The sequence below is a fragment of the Xenopus laevis genome, chromosome 4L (assembly GCF_017654675.1).
Source record: "Xenopus laevis strain J_2021 chromosome 4L, Xenopus_laevis_v10.1, whole genome shotgun sequence".
Taxonomy (NCBI): Eukaryota; Metazoa; Chordata; class Amphibia; order Anura; family Pipidae; genus Xenopus; species Xenopus laevis.
In genome coordinates this window covers 24,455,057-24,473,513 of record NC_054377.1, presented here as the reverse complement: position 1 = coordinate 24,473,513, position 18,457 = coordinate 24,455,057, and the positions used below count along the sequence as shown (strand labels likewise).

Here is an 18,457-nt window from a genome sequence, read left to right as displayed (position 1 = left end):
TTTGTCGCCAACGTTTAAAAAAGTAAATCGCGGCGACAAGACGATCGTCTTTTTTAAACAGACGATTCACAGCGACTATTGGCACAGAGCGATTTGTATCCCATTACTCTGTTCGGTACGTGCTCCACCCAAACCGGAAACGGTTTGTGCTTCCCGCTGTAACCTGGCGTCTTTACGTGCTTGCGTTCTTGCGTCATTGTGTTCGCATTGTAATTTGAATACAATTGCTGCTACTTATCTGTATGCGTGTCTAGGAGATTTCAGTGCTTTTCTAAGTACATGCTATTTCTGATAAATCGCTCGGAAAAGGGTCTCAGTGCGTTTTGGAGCTACAGGCGATTCACAAACGCGCTGTGGGCACAGGAGCTGGCGTCTTTCATTTGTTTTTGTTCAGAGACAAAACGAGCGATATGTCGCCGCGATTTGCTTTTTAAAAACGTTGGCGACAAATCGTCCAGTGTGTCCCTACTCTAAAGGAATAAATCATTATAAAAATAAAAACTGGGTAAATAGATAGACTGTGCAAAATAAAAAAATGTTTCTAATATAGTTAGTTAGGCAAAAATGTAATGTATAAAGGCTGGATGTCTAGCATAATAGCCAGAACACTACTTCCTGCTTTTCAGCTCTTTTCCACTGATTGGTTACCAGGCAGTAACCAATCAGAGACTTGAGGGGGGGGCACATGGGTCATAACTGTTTTGAATCTGAGCTGAATGCTGAGGATCAATTGCAAACTCACTGAACAGTTATGTCCCATGTGGCCCCCCTTCAAGTCGCTGACTAACTCGATAGAGAGCTGAAAAGCAGGAAGTAGTGCTCTGTTCTGTTATGTTAGACATCCAGTCACTCCAGCCTTTATATATATATTACATTTTTGCCTAACTAACTAAATTAGAAATATTTTTTTATTTTGCACAGCCATCTATTTATCCAGTTTTTATTTTTACACTAAACTGTTCCTTTAAATACCATGCTGCTGTATCCCTAATGGCCCCATGGAGGGCAAGACTGGGTGCCGTCTGGATGTTATCACCCTGGCCGTTAAAATGATACATGGCCACAATGTTATTATTAGTGAAGTATTATAAAAGTATAGGTCAGTTGATGTAGTCCTCACTCAACATGTTTATTTAAACAAACATTATGATTGGATTATTGGTGTTAAAGCTCATTAAACTCCATTTGCTTTAAACTCCATTCTTTGAAGGTACTTGTGTCCACTAATTTGCAGCTGCATTGGTAAATCATATGGACGTGTGATGTACTATACTAAATTTGCTGTAATTCTGCTGCATTATGGGTAGAGCACATTTCACACTCCACACTCCACTTACTTTTGTTAATGAACCCGCCAAGCTTCATTTACATTGGCAAAACCAAAAATCACAAGAGGTACTTATTGTTTCATCCTGCCATAGTTTAGCCGTGGCTGACACTTCCTTCCCCTGCTGATTTATAAGCCATAAATGAATAGAAATAAATTCTACTTTCTGCTGATATTTATGGAAATTGCCCATAGTAATTTACAATTTCTAGCCTGAATGTTAAAATCAGCTCTTCTTCTCAGATTCCCGATGTGTCTTGGCAGCGCAGCAAAGCAGCAATTTCTGTCTGAACAATCCCTGCCACATTCAATGAATGATTTACTTGAAGTTATATCTTTTTTTCTTTTTTGCTTAAAATGTTAGCAGCCTATATATTTCTAAAGCTGGCCATAGATGTTGAGATTTTTAAAAGATCCGATCATCATTGCGAGACCACGATTATTTCGGAACGATTGTACGATCGTACGAATTGTCCATCAACTAAAAATACCAATTTGCCAGGAAAACAAAGGGGAGCTGCCTGCTTGGCCCTGCAAACATAGATAGATTGCACTGGGACCGATAAAGATTTCTTAACCTGGCCGATCAATTTCCTGACAGATGTCGGCCGAAAAATCGTAAGATGTACGATTGTTCGAATCCCACTAGCCGCACAATAATTTCGAAGGATTGCTCAGACTTCGCTAAAATCGGTCGTTCGGCAAGAGAAATCTTTGCTTCTATGGGGACCTTAAAATACAAAGTTGAATTTGTTGGTTCTATGAGCCTGTGACATGCAGAATTGCCCACAAACAACCCCATTAAGTGTACTTTGTTGGAGATAAATATCTGGAGAGATTTCTGGAGATGTTGCTCATGGCAACCAAACAGCAATTAGATTTAAACAGCCATCTATAAGTTAGAAAACATAAGCAAAGAGCTGATTGGTTGCTATAGGCAAAATCTCCAGAAATCTCCAGATATTTATCTCCAATGTTAGTAAACATTAGACTGTTAATAATATGCTGTGGAGTAAATACTGGGATGGGGCAGGGGGTGCTACTGCAACAGGGTCCTCCCCCTGGTAGTAGGGGATCAGTGCAGAGGTGATGCTGCCAGGAGATAAGGAGGGGGAGTACAACATTTGCACCATAGCCAACAGGGAAGTAGTTGCATTACAGATATGAGACCTGTTATCCCAGGTGCTTGGGACCTGGGGTTTTCCAGATAAGGGATAATCAGAGTCGGACTGGGGGGCCTGGGGCCCACCGTGGCTGCTGTCTTAGGTCCGATCTGGGCCTGGGGGTAATTTCATAATTTGGATCTCCAATAGGATTGTTTTGCCTCGAATAAGGATTAATTATATCTTAGATGGAATAAAATACAAGGTACTATTTTATTATTACAGAGAAAAAGGAAATCATTAAAAACATTTTCAATTATTTGATTATAATGGAGTCTATGGCCTTCCTGTAAGTCGGAGCTGTCTGGATAACAATCAGATATATGTTTAAATAGAGTTCAAATAATAAAAATTAATTTTAATATACACACTAATGTGCATTATAACAGCGAAAATATATGATTCATTTAGGTATAATTATAATGTTAGTTTCAAAAATGTACAAGTACATAATATATAATTTGATTTGTAATAAGGAAGAGGTGCTAGATATATATTCCTAATAATGAAAATCTATTGCTTGAATACCTTCTAGCAGCATACAGTGTGTTTCTTCGGTTCATACCATGAGTGTGCGGCATCCTCGGCTGCCGTGGGAAGAAGTGATAGTGTGTAAGTTACAGCCATACAAGGCAAGTGGCCAGCCAAAGGTAGGACAGAAACTGCATGCTAAGCAATAATAAGAGGCTTTGTTGTGCATGTTCTAAGTGCTGCTACCTATAATAAGAACATGCTATGATTTAGCCGCTTTTAACAGATGTCTGATATTAAACCAGACTAACGGTCTCCCTGTTACAAATAGCTGTTGCTATATCTGGTGTCCATTAGAGCTTAATTCTCCCAACAGAGCTAATGGCCAGCTGTTAAACTTACTGATAGATTTTTTTTAGGGACACAAATGACCTTTTTCGCAGAACATATTGAGCCAAGTCAACCAGACATGGTGCACGATTGCCTCCCTCACTGTTCTCAGTGGGATTTTAAGTGGACTGTTGATATACATGGGGATTAGAAGATCTCCCATATTAAAGGGGTTGTTCACCTTTAAAAATAAGGTTTTATTTAAACATTTGTAACATTGAGACAGCAATAAACAGTACAACATTGGTTCTACAAATGTATTTTGTTTCTGTGTATAAAATACACCCAGTACATTGATCAGTCGGTGACCACCTACAGAAGATGATGTTCAGTCACCTTCTAGAGAAAAAGGGGGACTTTGGAGTTCTCAGTGGTGGGAGGGGCTATAGTCTCAGAAGGGTACCCATGTAACCATATATAGTTACATAGTTAAATCAGGTTGAAAAACCACAAAGTCCATCAAGTTCAACCCCTCCAAATGAAAACCCAGCATCCATACACACACCCTCCCTACTTTCACATAAATGATATATACTCATATCTATACTAACTATAGAGCTTAGTATCACAATAGCCTTTGATATTGTGTCTGTCCAAAAAATCATCCAAGCCCCTCTTAAAGTCATTAACTGAATCAGCTATCACAGCATCATCTGGCAGTGTATTCCACAACCTCACTGTCCTGACTGTGAAGAACCCCCTACGTTGCTTCAAATGAAATTTCTTTTCTTGTCTAATGGGGTGGCCTCTGGTACGGTGATCCTCTTTATGGGTAAAAAGGTCCCCTGCTATTTGTCTATAATGTCCTCTAATGTACTTGTAAAGAGTAATCATGTACCTTCCCCATAGGCTAACATAGGTGCTCGGTAGGTTTAAGATGGCGAAGTAGGTGGTCAAAGTTTTTTTAAAGAGACAGTACTTTGACTATCGAATGGTCGAATAGTCGACCGATTTTTAGCTCGAATCGTTCGATTCGAAGTCGTAGTCGAAGTAGCCAATTCGATGGTCGAAGTAGCCAAAAAAATACATTTAATTTATTATATTTATTATATTTATTATATTTCAGCGAATTGCTGTTGATTACGCTATCGCTCCGGATACAATATTATTTCTGAACAGTTGGGTTAGTTTGTCGAGCAGGAAGCAAAATGATCCCTTGAAGATCACTGACGTAGTTCCAGTTAAACACAATGTGAATAATTAGCTGTCCCACCCCTGGATAATCAACTACAGCCACCACTCAGCGACCAGTGCAACTTCCTGTCCTACATCATTGGACAATCACTAATTAACTATATTTGGATTAAAGCTGCACAAAACTGGTGCTATTTTGACAATTAACTATACATTGACTACGCGACTCAGAATTATTTTGTTTTAGTAGTTGGTAACAGAAATACCAGCAACCTACCTGCCAGTTTTGAGACAAAATGCCCATTTTGTTCTGTCACCAGTTTATATGCTAGAAAACAATTGCTGCTGGTGGTAATCTGTTTTAAGATAATCATCAAGATTTAGTGCAAATTGGGGCATTTTCTTTCATGACAGGTGGGTAATCACTATAACCCTGGGACCGTCTATTTTGGCTTGGAATCCATATGGCTTGGAAATTTAAGCATTAATCACCTGATTACATGTATGGGATTGTCTATTCAGAATGCTTGGGACCTGGAGTTTTCGGAATAAGGGATCCTTCCGTGATTTGGATCTCCATATGTTGTCTACTAAAAAATCATTTAAACATTAATTAAAACCAACTGAATGGTTTTGCCTCCAATAAGGATTAATTATATCTTAGTTGGGATCAAGAACAAGGCACTGCCTTCTTATTACAGGGAACAAGAAAATTATTTTTGAAAACATGAATTACTTGCTTAAAATGGAGTCCATGGGAGATGGCCTTCCCATAATTTAGAGCTTTCTGGATAACAGGTTTCCAGATAACGTATACCATTTCCTGTACCATGTCAGTCTATGAAATTTAGGCTGAAAAACCTGAAGTTGTATAATTTGGCCTAAAAGTAATTTCAGTAATAAACTGCATTTTTTAACATTCATGGAAGACATTGAATGAGCCATACAGGAACTATTTTTATATTGATTCCTGTAACGCAGCAGTTTTTTCAAGTGATGCCAGTATGGTCAACCACAACATCACTGACTGAGCAATGACAAGCGCAGTATGAACAGCTAGTTCAGCTGCCGTGGCCATGGGACCTATGTCGATTCTCGTAAACCTGTATATGATTTACTCAAATATTCAACAACTCATTATTATATTTTAGAAGTTTCATTTCAGTGGTAGTTTTGGGAAGAATATTAAATTCTTCTGGCCTCATGGGTTTCATATACAGGTCAAGGGACTCCCAAGTTGACTCTTGCCATGTCTGTTCTGATAGACTCCAGGTGAATTAGAAACAGCAGGATCCTAAACATGGGATAATAGCAGCTGTTACTATCATATAAAAGAGAGGGGTTTCATCAATGCACATACCCTGGTCCCCTGATTAATTAATGTTTTGGTATACACGCAAGTGTGTATATTAGCAGTTGTTTACAGGAAGGACTGCAGGTTAGACATTACTGTCATAACGTTATCATATGTATATTGGAACTTATTATTTCTTATGTTTCACAACTGATGTCACCAATATAACATTTTTGTAATAATACAGTATGATACAAAGTTTCAATTAACATGTTAAGTGGCAAGATCAAAGGCTCCAAGCGGGGAATGGTTTAGTAGTAGTAGTCTTTAAGGGGCAGATTTATCAAGGGTCGAAGTGAATTCGAGGGAATTTTCAAAGTAAAAAAAAATCGAAATTCAAAGTGATTTTTGGACACTTCGACCATCAAATAGGATACTACGACTTCATATTTACTTCAAATTCATTGAATTGAGGGTCATTCCACATTTGTTTAAGGGTGGGCTTATGTCTAGAGCATTAGAGGATCTCGTTTGTCTTTATTATGGTTCACTGGACATGTATTTCAAAAAATGGTGCATTTGCACCAACATTACTAATAAAGACGCCCATATGACTTTTAGGTACCCGCCCTATTCAAATTAACAAGCACAAGAGTACTAGTGAAGTTTCGCTAGGCAGAAATGAACGCTAGCGAAAATTCACTATGAAATGCTGGCCCAGCCGAAGCATTCGGCTGCTGAGACATAACTTCACATTTTAGTGAATTAGCGTAGTGGTAACGAATTTACGCCTGGAGAAGTGGCACAGAGTATAGCGAAGTGGTCACTGGCAAAAATTCGCCCCTTATTGAATTTGCCTGAGCTTACCCTCTTATTGACCCTTATTAAACAAGTAAAAATGTATGAGACGTGACTTCAGCAAAGGTCCAGTGATTTGAGAGGTGACCACAGGCCAAAATCAATTATACCTACAGTATTCATTGGTTACTGTAAGTCAATATCTTCCAAATGTTTTAATAAAAGTTTTTCAAGTTATCTACCCCTGCTTTTCAACAGTTTTGACATACTCCCCCTTTCATGAAGTAGTTAGTAATTAAATATTGCCTTCTGTACAGGATGTTTGTGTGCGCAGCTGTGAATTATAAGCACGCTCTTTGCCCTCTTCCTGTTTGCATTTCCGAAATAATGCTAATAAGTACCAGGGGGTCATCTGAGCATGGTGTGCTACTTGGCTTTATAAACGTCTTTGTTTGTGTGTGTGTTTCTAAATATATGCTCAAGATGATAATAAAAAGTTTATTTTTAACTCACAACTATAAGCAGTCAAACTAATTCAACAGGCAGGGTGTATGTGTTGTGTATGTTCTTCTTACAGTGTCATGTCAACCTTATCTGTTCTCTTATTATTATTACTGAGCAGAAAACATTACCAAGAATTGTAACTTTTACAATACACAGAATTGGCCAAATCAATAACCATTGTATGTAAGGTGCAAACGGGGTTTAATTGTTTAGATGGGTGTTAGTGCTCAGCGCAGTTGCTGAGCTCCACTGAATACTAACATCCTATGGAAAACGAATGATTTCAGTTGCTCATAAACATTTATATCATATATATAATGTAATCTGTAGAACCTTGACTATAGTTATATATTATATGCAACCCCTAATGGTGAACAGACTGGTCTTCTGCTGTGTGTTTTATGGTTTCTAGGTACATCTGTTACCCCTTTGAGTTAGCTTGTCCATATTTCTGGGCCAGTTTATTGATTCAGTATGAAATCAGTTTTAGTTTGATCCCTCTTAACGGTGTTGCTGAAAATACCCAAATTATTTGAAATGTGTTTATCACCATTGTGTGAGATGGCCTATAGTTTTTTTAGTAATAGGTCCTATGGTGTAACACTTTAGGTTTACGGGGTTTGTCAATTTCCCAACTGCCCCATGTCATGTGACTTGTGCCTGCACTTTAGAAGAGAAATGCTTTCTGGCAGGCTGCTGTTTTTCCTTCTCAATGTAACTGAATGTGTCTCAGTGGGACATGGGTTTTTACTATTGAGTGTTGTTCTTAGATCTACCAGGCAGCTGTTATCTTGTGTTAGGGTGCTGTTATCTGGTTACCTTCCCATTGTTCTTTTGTTTGGCTGCTCGGGGGGAAAAGGGAGGGAGTGATATCAGTCCAACTTGCAGTACAGCAGTAAAGAGTGACTGAAGTTTATCAGAGCACAAGTCACATGACTTGGGGCAGCTGGGAAATTTACAATATGTCTAGCCCCATGTCAGATTTCAAAATTGGATATAAAAAAATCTGTTTGCTATTTTGAGAAATGGATTTCTGTGCAGAATTCTGCTGGTGCAGCACTATTAACTGATTCATTTTGAAAAAAATGTTTTTTCCCATGACAGTATCCCTTTAACTGTTTTAGTATTTAGATTAATGGTAGGGTTTAGTCAGGGTTCCATATTTTGATGGGAGCCAATTGTTTTTTCTTATTATGAGGATGTGGTTCAGTAGGAAATTTGTAAATTTGAGATTTGCAGATTTCCTAGGGCCCAGCTTTAGCTCTGTTTCCATCCTGGCCCTGACTTCATCCCAGTAATTTACATTATAGTATATGACCATGAGATTTTCTATGATATCAGCAGCTGCCTGTACCCCTCAGTAGGTGCACATGTCCTAAAAGAGCTAGCTCCTTATCGGAGCTGACTACAAAAGTAACTATAGTCACCTCTTTTATTTCAGCCTTATTTTCCTTGTTTCCAACCAAACTGTCGACATATGCCCATTTGTATGGGTCCACATTGTGGATTGAAATCTGCACAGAATCATGGAAAATTAATTTGGCCAATGAGCACTTTACACAATAATCAGCTGAATGGGTAATGAACTGTCCACCTTATCTGATCATTCGCATGACTGCTTAATGATTGGCTTGACCAATTTGGCTATTTTGTGTAGCCCATTTATCATATGATCTGTCAAGTCATCCATTGAGATGTGCACTTATATACCGAGCTTTAGACATACAACAGATTCACCACTGTAAAACAAAATGCTGATGAAACAAGGATGTTTGAAAAGCAATAATGTTTGAAGTAAGCACCTTTCATCAGCAGAGAGAAAAGGGGATACTTGTCCTTTAAAACAGATTTTTTTTTTCTACTTGGCTCTCTCCTTGAAATGTGCAGGATTACTGTTGTACAAGAAGAAATTAATCCTCTGTGGAAAAATACTTTTGCCAGCCAAATACTTAAAGGGGTGGTTTGCCTTTAAGTTGACTTTTAGTATGTTATAGAATGGTTAATTCTAAGCATTTTTCTTTTTTTATAGTTTTTGAATTATTTGCCTTTTTCTTCTGACTCTTTCCAACTTCCGAATGGGGATCATAAACCCTATCTAAAAAACAAGTGCTCTGTAAGACCCAAAAACTGCTTGCAAGGGGTAGAATACAAACTACTGACACAATATAAAGAATCTTAAATAACTGATATTTCCTACATTTACAAGCTCAACTTCTGAGACCTTCATGTAGCGGGTGGTCCAATGCCTATGCTGGTAGGCCTGCCCATGAATAGAGTAAAAATGGAGATGTTCAGGACTAAACTAGAAATATGTGCATCATCATGGAGGTAACCTGGCCGGATGAGCCAGGACCTGGAGCACCAGCACTTCTTATTTTCCAGAGAACAGATGATAAGAAAGAAATAGGAAAACCCAAAATAGTTGAAAAAGACAGAAATGCAAAAAAAACCACAATGGCAAATTTTATCTCTGTAAGAAAATCAGCTGGAGCTTGATCCGATATACTGACTAGTCTGAGTAGTCTCCACTAAATAATATACCAGCTGTTTTGTGTATAACTGGGTTAAAATTGCCAGTATTTATGAGGCCTCGTATGCATGGATGGATTTAATGTTTTTTTGCTGCTGTCTGTTTAGTCTTTACTGCTCTCGTATTCCTCTAGTGTGACCTTCTTACTCCTGCGATGCCAGTCATACGCTGTGCAATGTCCTGGGTTGCATAATGCTTTTTTGGAAGATAAGTCAGAGTTGAATGTGGGGCTGTAGACAAAGGGCTACTGGCTGTGGAAATGGGCACAAGAGTCCTTTGTGATGGCAAGGGCATCTTTAGTTTCTGGTGTACTTTCCCTTTAATCTCACTACAGGTATGGGACTTGTTATCTGAATGCTCGGGACCTGGTGTTTTCCAGATAAGGTGTCTTTCCTTAATTTGGATCCCCATAGCTTAAGTCTGCTGAAAAATAACTTAAAAATGAATTAAACCCAATAGGAATTTTTTGTCTCCAATAAGGATACATTTACCACTTTACCTGTAAGGGGAAAACAGTGGTTAGCATGAGCGAATCTAAACCACTTTGCTTTGCTGAAAATTCTCAAAAATGCAAAATATTGACAGATGCATCAAATTAAAGGAGATCCGTCACCCAAAAAAAATATTCAAAATCCGATTTTATCACATTAGTCAAGCAAAATGAACTTTAATTACAATATATAAATTATCTGAATCTTGTGTCCTTCAGTCTGGGAATTCATAATTATAACAAGCAGGTAGGAGCCATTTTGTGTTATTAAGGAAAGCTTTGCATCCTCTAAGAATCTTGATTGTGCACCAGAATGGGGGACCCAATGTCCATCCCCATGCACTGATTACACAATTAAACGGTGAAGGGAATGGGGGAATGTGTGGAGAGCAATGAAGTAAGAAGTGTTAAATGGAAAGTGAAAGTGATCGTCTGCCCCGCCTCTATGCCTAAGGCGTAGAGGAGGGGCAGACAATATTTGATTGACAGCTGAGATTTTTAAATGAGCTTACAACAGCTATGAATGCTTTAATAAAAAATAGAAATTGGATTTCATGATTCATTTGAAAAAAACATTTATTAAACAGATGTTTGTGTCAGGGTGACAGGTCCACAGAGTCATTTTTTCACTGCGAAATATTTCACTTAAGTTAGCAATGCTTCCTTGCAATGCTGATGTCCTGATTTTAATGCTAACCTGGGCAATGTCTGGAAGAAGCTTGTATGTTCTCCCCATGTCTACATAGGTTTTCTCCCAAATACCTAAAAAAAAGGCACAGATGCTACTAATGCCTACGGCTAATTTAAAGGTGAGAGTCAGAGACATAAGGAGGCTAAGATGAGGCAAAATACATGGTGGTTTGATCTTACAAACTGCATCAACATATAAAATATAAGAACACTGCTAAGGCTTGTGCAAAGCTATTTAATTGTATCATTTAAGTTCTAGTTATTTAATAACAATATCCCTTAATTGATCAGTATGTCTATTAAGGAGCTCCTGTAAATGGTTTCTCATTCTCAATGGCTGACAGATGGAAGCACAGGCCTGGAATGGCAATTTGTGGATTTTGGCAAATACCAGAGGGGCTGCTGTAAAATGCCATTGACAGTCACTATTTATTGGGCTGGTATGGGGCAATTTGAACTCTGTGTACTTGAAATGCCAGGGCTTATTTTGAATTCCAATCCAGACCTGTTAAAGCATGACAAGTACACACAAGGCACGGTTATAAAGAGGTTAATATTGCACCACTTTAGGCATTGGTCTCCGCCTAATAATATCCATTGTTCAGAAGAGGTAATCACTGTCTTATTCTTTGTAATTTAATCCCCTTTGCTTTAGTAAGGATAAGTATATTGTTACTGGCTCATCGGTAGAACATATGTTGAAAACAGTACCACCGTACCAGCCACGCAAAAATGGAGGCTATTGACACCATTCAATAAAGCCACTTGCTTCCAAAGCTGCTCTTTGGGGCTACTGTAAACCTTCCTTCAAGCTGGTAATAATAACACTACCTTCAAGCTGGCAGTAACCCTTTTGTAGCATACTTGCGCTTAACAGATGTCATTATGACAAAGATAATGTAAACTGACTCTCACTGACTCAGCACAATTGTTTAAATTTGTGTGTAGACACATCAGGTGCAGCTCCCCCTAGTGGCTGCAGTTATTTTGGAATTGTGGGTAAAACACTGCATTCCAGATAACAAATAATGACAAATTGCATGTGAAATTGCACTTTACACCCTGCACTACTGTAAGTAGCCCATATAAATAATCCTTAAACTCTGTATATGGTGCAAAAATGATAATGTATTTTTTGTTTACAGATACAGCTTTCCAGAATGCTCAGGACTTGGGGTTTTCCGGATAAGGGTCTTTGTGTAATTTGGATCTCCATACCTTAAGTATTGTTTTACCACCAATAAGGATTAATTATATTCTTAGAACTATATTTAGAACTAAGTAAAAGGTGCTGTTTTATTATAAAAGAGAAAAAGAAAATCAAATTTTAAAACAGTAATTTGGAGCTTTCTGGATAACAGAAAGGGTTATAATGGGTTCCATATTATATTAAATTAAATCAAACAGTCCATAATACCCTCAAGGGGTAGCCTATATACCTCACCCACACAAAAAAATGCACCAGGTGGTCCACAATATCCCTTAAAGGAAAACTATACCCCCCAAACAATGTAGGTCTCTATAAAAAGATATTGCATAAAACAGCTCATTTGTAAAACCCTGCTTCATGTAAATAAACCATTATCATAATAAAATACTTTTCTAGTAGTATGTGCCATTCATACATAGAACTCTGCCATTTTAAAAAATAAGAGCCGCCCCCTGGGATCGTACAATTCACTGTACACACAAACATACCAAACAAAACATACTTGTTAGGTCACATGAGCTAATTAACAGACAGAGTTCTATCTTTTGCTTCCACACTTCTTCCTGTTACAGTTAGAGTTGTATTATTTCTGGTCAGGTGATCTCTGAGGCAGCACACAGACCATCACGAAATGGTGGCTCAAGGCAAGAGATGTAAAAAGGGCAAGATTTACTTAAAAATATATACCAGTTTGGTAAGATTCTTTAATATGCCACTTAATATGATGTAAACTATCTGTTGCTTAAGTGTTCAATTTAGGGGTATAGTTTTCCTTAAATGCCATCAAGTGAACATGACCCAAGTACACCAGATAGACCTGTAAAAGCCCTGATGTTCAATAGTTTCCCTCATTGCTTATGTTCTTATGTTGGTTATTCTGGGGGATTGGTGATGGACCAAAGCCATGTGCAAGTGCTATGCACACTACTGGGCACAATTGCTGCAAGGTAATTGAGCTATAGTTGCACCTTTAAAGGTACAACCAATAGTCACAAATATACTGCTGACAGCCATGGACCCAGTGCAAAATGTGGACCACTGGTTCCCCTCAACACATAGATTGTCTTTCTACCCCATGATGCTGCAGTTGGACCATTTTACTGGTGGTGAAAAATATATTTCTTTGTGCCAAGTCTCTGATCTGATGTGACCCCTGGCTGCAGCCAACGCATTTCCCCCTGGGTTATGCCATAATAACCCATAATTACAGGTATGGGATCCGTTATCCGGAAACCCGTTATCCAGAAAGATCCGAATCATGTAAAGGTCATCTCTCATAGACTCCATTATAATCAAATAATCCACATTATTAGAATGTATTTCCCTTTTCTCTGTAATAATAAAACAGTACCTGGTACTTGATCCAAACTAAGATATAGTTAATCGTTATTGGAGGCAAAACCAGCCTATTGAGTTTATTTAATGTTTACATGATTTTCTAGTAAACCTAAGGTATGAAGATCCAAATTATGGAAAGATCCCTTATCTGGAAAACACCAGGTCCTGAGCATTCTGGATAACAGGTCCCATACCTGTACTCTATTTAATTCACATTATGTATATTATAAGGCATGTCAGTCACAGCTGTTTAAACTACAGCTCCCTGCTTCCATGCTGCTGGAGACTTCTGGGAGTTGTAGTTCCTAACAGATGCAGGCAGCCAGTATTGCATGCCTGATATAAATTATAGAAATAAAAAAAACATCATCAATTGTAGTACCTTTACTTTATTCAGTTATATCTACAACCTATAGATATGTGCTTTTTTTCTGTCGAAAGACAGATATGCATCTAACAACATTCAAAGCTTTTATGCAGCCAGGTATTCATTGGATCACTCACATAGGGAATATATTTTGTGGTCACAGCCTCATTGCCTAATGGTTTTAAAAAATAGTGGTGAGCACAACTTTCCCTTGTTTGTGATATTTAGACAAATGTGTAATCAACATTATATATATATATATATATATATATATATATATATATATTTTTTTTTTTTTTTGCATACAAATAATGTAACAAATACAAGTTATTTTGCACAATAAGTCCCCTGGTGCTGTTTTTTGTTCCAGATATAGATATATAGATATATGTATATATATATATATATATATATATATATATATATATATATATATATATATATATATATATATATATATAGATATATTCACACTCTCTGTATTTTACATATACTCATTCATTCCATCCTTCCCTATGCAGCCTACATGACTACAGGCAGCTGTTCCTTTAAATCCAGCATGATCACAGCCAATGGCTTTATAGGGTGGTGACATCACCCCGCAGCAGTGACGCAGACCCTATTATTAAAAAGCCAATGGAAGTGCATAGGCAGGATCACATGACATCTGGGAGAAGTGAAGGGGAGGGGGAGGTATTGGTTTGGGTTTTGTCATTGTACTGATCCTGCAGCCTCAGATAAAGAGGGGGCTGCTGTTATTTAGGAAAAGGGAAATCCTTTTAATCCTCTATAGGCTTCTCATCCACTTGCCACTAAGGGAACAGGGAAGCTGCAGATATTTTATATGGAGAAGGAAAACAGACCCTTTGCATCAAGGACAGAATGACAGAAAGGAGGGTCACATAGGCCTAAGAAAAATCCCATAAGGAAGGAAATCCTAAAAGTAGAATCCCATTTTCCGCAGAAGGTCTCAGCTGCGCCGCTTTCTGATGAAATTGCCGGACTGCAAAATTACCATAATTACAGGTCCCAAGGGGTAGGCGTACGACTCATTTCCATGCATTCCCAGTATCTTCCCATATTCCTATTCTGCAAGATCCCACAGGAATGCTCTAAGGAAAGAAGGCATTGGTAATTGTGGTAAGGGAGAACCGGACAGAGGAGAGGGAGAACGAAAGGGACCCTCACCGACATCTAATGCTGATTCTATAGAAAAGAGACTTGCCAAGTCTTTAGTGGATGATTCCTTTTCTAAAGGACAAAATCTTGTTTTGAATGAAGATATAAGGCCTGGTATTCTAGTCCTGGCTTTGTACTCGCTGGTCCAGGAGACCATCCCAGATCGAGCTCCCAGAATCCTACTATCTGGATCCTACATTGTAGAGAGAGCATTAAAATGCAATTTCTGGACATACTGGTTTGGCAGTGCAGTCACAGTTGGACAAGCTGAAGACTGTGTTTGCCTGAACTTAATCTCTCAACGATACAGAAGTACGGTTCATTTTATGCCATTTACTGGGGATGCGACAAGAAGGACCTGTGGATAAAGTCTTGACCTCTACAGCCTTTTCTGTATTACCAGAAAAACCTTGTATTTATTGACAACAGTACGTGCTGGTTGTTGTCCCTTTAAAGCCATCGTGGTACCCGATTACTGCCATTATTACTTTTAGCCCCACCAAAAAAAATTTTGTGACTTATGTCTTAAAGTGTGTGCCGTTGTGAACATTACTTTTGGAAATATTCCATTTTGGGGATTTTTTTTTATATTTGGTCTTTTTCTTAATAATACCAACGCTGCAAGGAAGGGAAATATCAAAGAAAGAGGAGAAAGGAGGGAAAGTTACAGAGGTTAGTATTTGTTAGCATGTTAAATCCCATCTTGGGCCAAGTCCTGCTGAGACCTTTGTGTCGGGTCAGTTAGGGTTATGGAGTTCAGTGGTACATGCACAGTGTAGTGCCATGCAAATGACAGCATAATGCTAAAAGTCTGCAGTTTTACGATAGGGCTGTAACACCATAATGGAAAAAGATAGGGGTAATAGTCTGTGTACCATGTCTTGTATTCTCCAACATTAAGGATATTTTCTCATTGTCGGACTGGGGTGCCAGGGGCCTACAAGAAAATCTTTATTCTCCCATTGTCTTACATCTATCCTTCCATCAATTTATACCCTGTATACCGAAATAGAGAAGGACCACAGTATTAAGGGCCAAATGGTTGGGTGAACAGGGGGCCCAGTAGTTTTCTTGATACCCTGGTAAACCAGTCCATCATTGTATTCTCACTATATGCATCAGCTATTATTAACTGCACAGTATTGATTTTATTTGCTCAGAGTGTGAGTTTTGTTCTGTGGAATTAGTGTATTGGTAGGTTTGCTCCATTTCAAGGGGTATATACCTTATTGGCAATGTTTACTTTTCTTCCCTTACAGTTGCTGTAAGTATGAGGATGAAAGTTATTGGGAGCAGAGCACATGTATATTCTGTATACTGGTTTTTATACATGTGCATGTGCATAGGAGCAGCCATATTCCCTAACTGCTTTAAACTGACTGAAAGCAGAAAGATCCTATCTTTTGGCAACGTTGCCTAAGAAGCATTTCATAACCGATTTGTGGGGAGAGGGTCACATTAATGTGATCCATTTTCTAATCTTCCTTATTAATATATGACAAAAATCGACCACAGGGGCGTTTCTGGGTCCCTTGTTACACTTGTTGACAACCTTTCAGATGACACAGTTATGCTCTCTGCACTCATTAAAAATTGTAATTTTGTCTCACCAGCTTTTTGCCACCCTTGGTAACCTATGGGCTGCCACTCGCCTCACAGCAGCACCCCTAACTTTGGGGGTCCCTATGTAAAAAAACTGCTGGTGATCTGAGACAGAAGCAAAATCTCAGGTCACCCGCAGCCCAATTCCTAGCACAAAATCACAGATGACTACCAAGGAACTAGTACCCTCAGTCCCCCAATGTGCAGTTGCTGGATCTGCTTCCTCAGTAGTTACTCCACTGGCCCAGCAGATGTTGGTCAATGAAGCCATTACTTTGGCCCCATACATGGGCAAATGAGCTGCTGTTAAGGGTGGCCAAGCTGGCAGTCAGAAACAACCTGTATATTTACCAGCTTTAGGCTAATGTCAAGCAGGGTGGCGACCAAAACACTGGTGACTTTACTGTCGGTTAGTTTCCATTCACAGCGATTGATAGCTAGCCCTAAACCCACAATTGTTTGAAAACATGGCTGTGAGTGGGTTCCAGGTCCAGCTTCAGGGTCTCCCATTACTGTCATCGTGAAGTGACCCAAAGGAAGAACCAGGTGTTTTAATCCCATCTTCAAGAAACAACAAACAAAATGCAGTGGACAAAAATCTTAGGATCTCTCCATAAACGGCCACTGAATGCAACAAAAGATATAGGGGGCAATGGGTTCAGTTATTTATTTGTGGAATGCCTCTGCAGTGCAGAAAACTCTATATATCAATATTCATATAATAAAATACAAGTAGGGGTGCTGGCAGGGGTAACTGCCTTGTGCCCAGCAATTAGTGAGGTCATGCAGAGCAGGAGTTGTAGATAGGTGTAGTAATGGTGGATAACAGCTGTGGCAGAGAAAGATGGCAGTGGCAGGGCAAGATGGCTATGGTATCACTTTTGCCCAGCTTGAAGGGTGCTGGAAGCTGAACTTGAGCAACAGATGAATGCTTATAAGTAGGAAATTCCTGCAACTAATTGTCCCTTCAATGGCATTGCTATAGCCAAGGGTTCACATTGAATAAATAATTCCTTTTATTTTATTATGCATTTAATGGTACATAAATCCTAGGGATGCATCACACCCACTATTTTGGAATTCAGCTGAATCCCAAATCCTTCATGCCAAATACTGAACCATATCCAAACCATAATTTGCTTATGCAAATTATGGCAAGGAAGGGGTAAAGAGAACCCTTTGTTTGTGTGACAAAAAGTCGGATTCGGTTCGGCCAGGCAGTTGGATTCGGCCAAAAAAAGGCAGAATTCTGGATTCAGTGCATCCTTAATAAATTCCATACAGTAAACTATTCTTACAAAGAAGGCTTATTTTTCCTTTAAATACTAATGTGACATGATTAATATATTTGCAAATCGAATATATATAGACTGATAATTCACATCCATCATCAGAGAACATGATATCAGCACTTTGCAGGCGATGTATCTGAAAAAGGCAGCGATAATGTATTTAACTCTCAGATAACAGCACTTACCTCTACTAAGGAATGATAAAAGGGCCACAATGAAATGCACTTGTATGCAGTTTCCTAGCAGGGAAAAAGGACCATTGAAGATTGTTCACCTAACTATAACTATAATAATTATAGACTTTAATCACTTAGATACAGTAATATAGTGTAGTTTCCATCTACATTATTTTTTGGACTGGAGACTGAGGCCCTGCTCAGGGGGCTATTATGTAAATCAGGACTGTCCAACCAAAATTCCTCCACTTGTTGTTAAACTACAATACCTTACACTCCCCTAGGAATATGTATTCAAGAACATATCCTACAATTGTTACTCTAAGGTGCAAATTTACTTAAGGTCGAATATCGCGGGTTAATTAACCCGCGATATTCGACTGTCGAAGTTAAATCCTTCGACTTCGAATATCGAAGTCGAAGGATTTAACGCTATTCCTTCGATCGAACCATCGGAAGGATTTTAATCCATCGATTGAACGATTTTTCTTCGACCAAAAAA

At 38.6% G+C, this 18,457-nt stretch overlaps 1 protein-coding gene across 1 annotated transcript in view; it reads left to right on the top strand.

Moving 5' to 3' along the window:
• Window positions 1-14,399: 14,399 nt before the first annotated feature.
• LOC108713484 (serine/threonine-protein phosphatase 2A 56 kDa regulatory subunit beta isoform) overlaps window positions 14,400-18,457 on the top strand; it is a 38,620-nt gene continuing 34,562 nt past the window's right edge. Inside the window, exon 1 of the mRNA XM_041589988.1 lies at window positions 14,400-15,557. The gene's annotated coding sequence lies outside the window, so the exon portion shown is untranslated. The remainder of the gene's footprint in view (window positions 15,558-18,457) is intronic.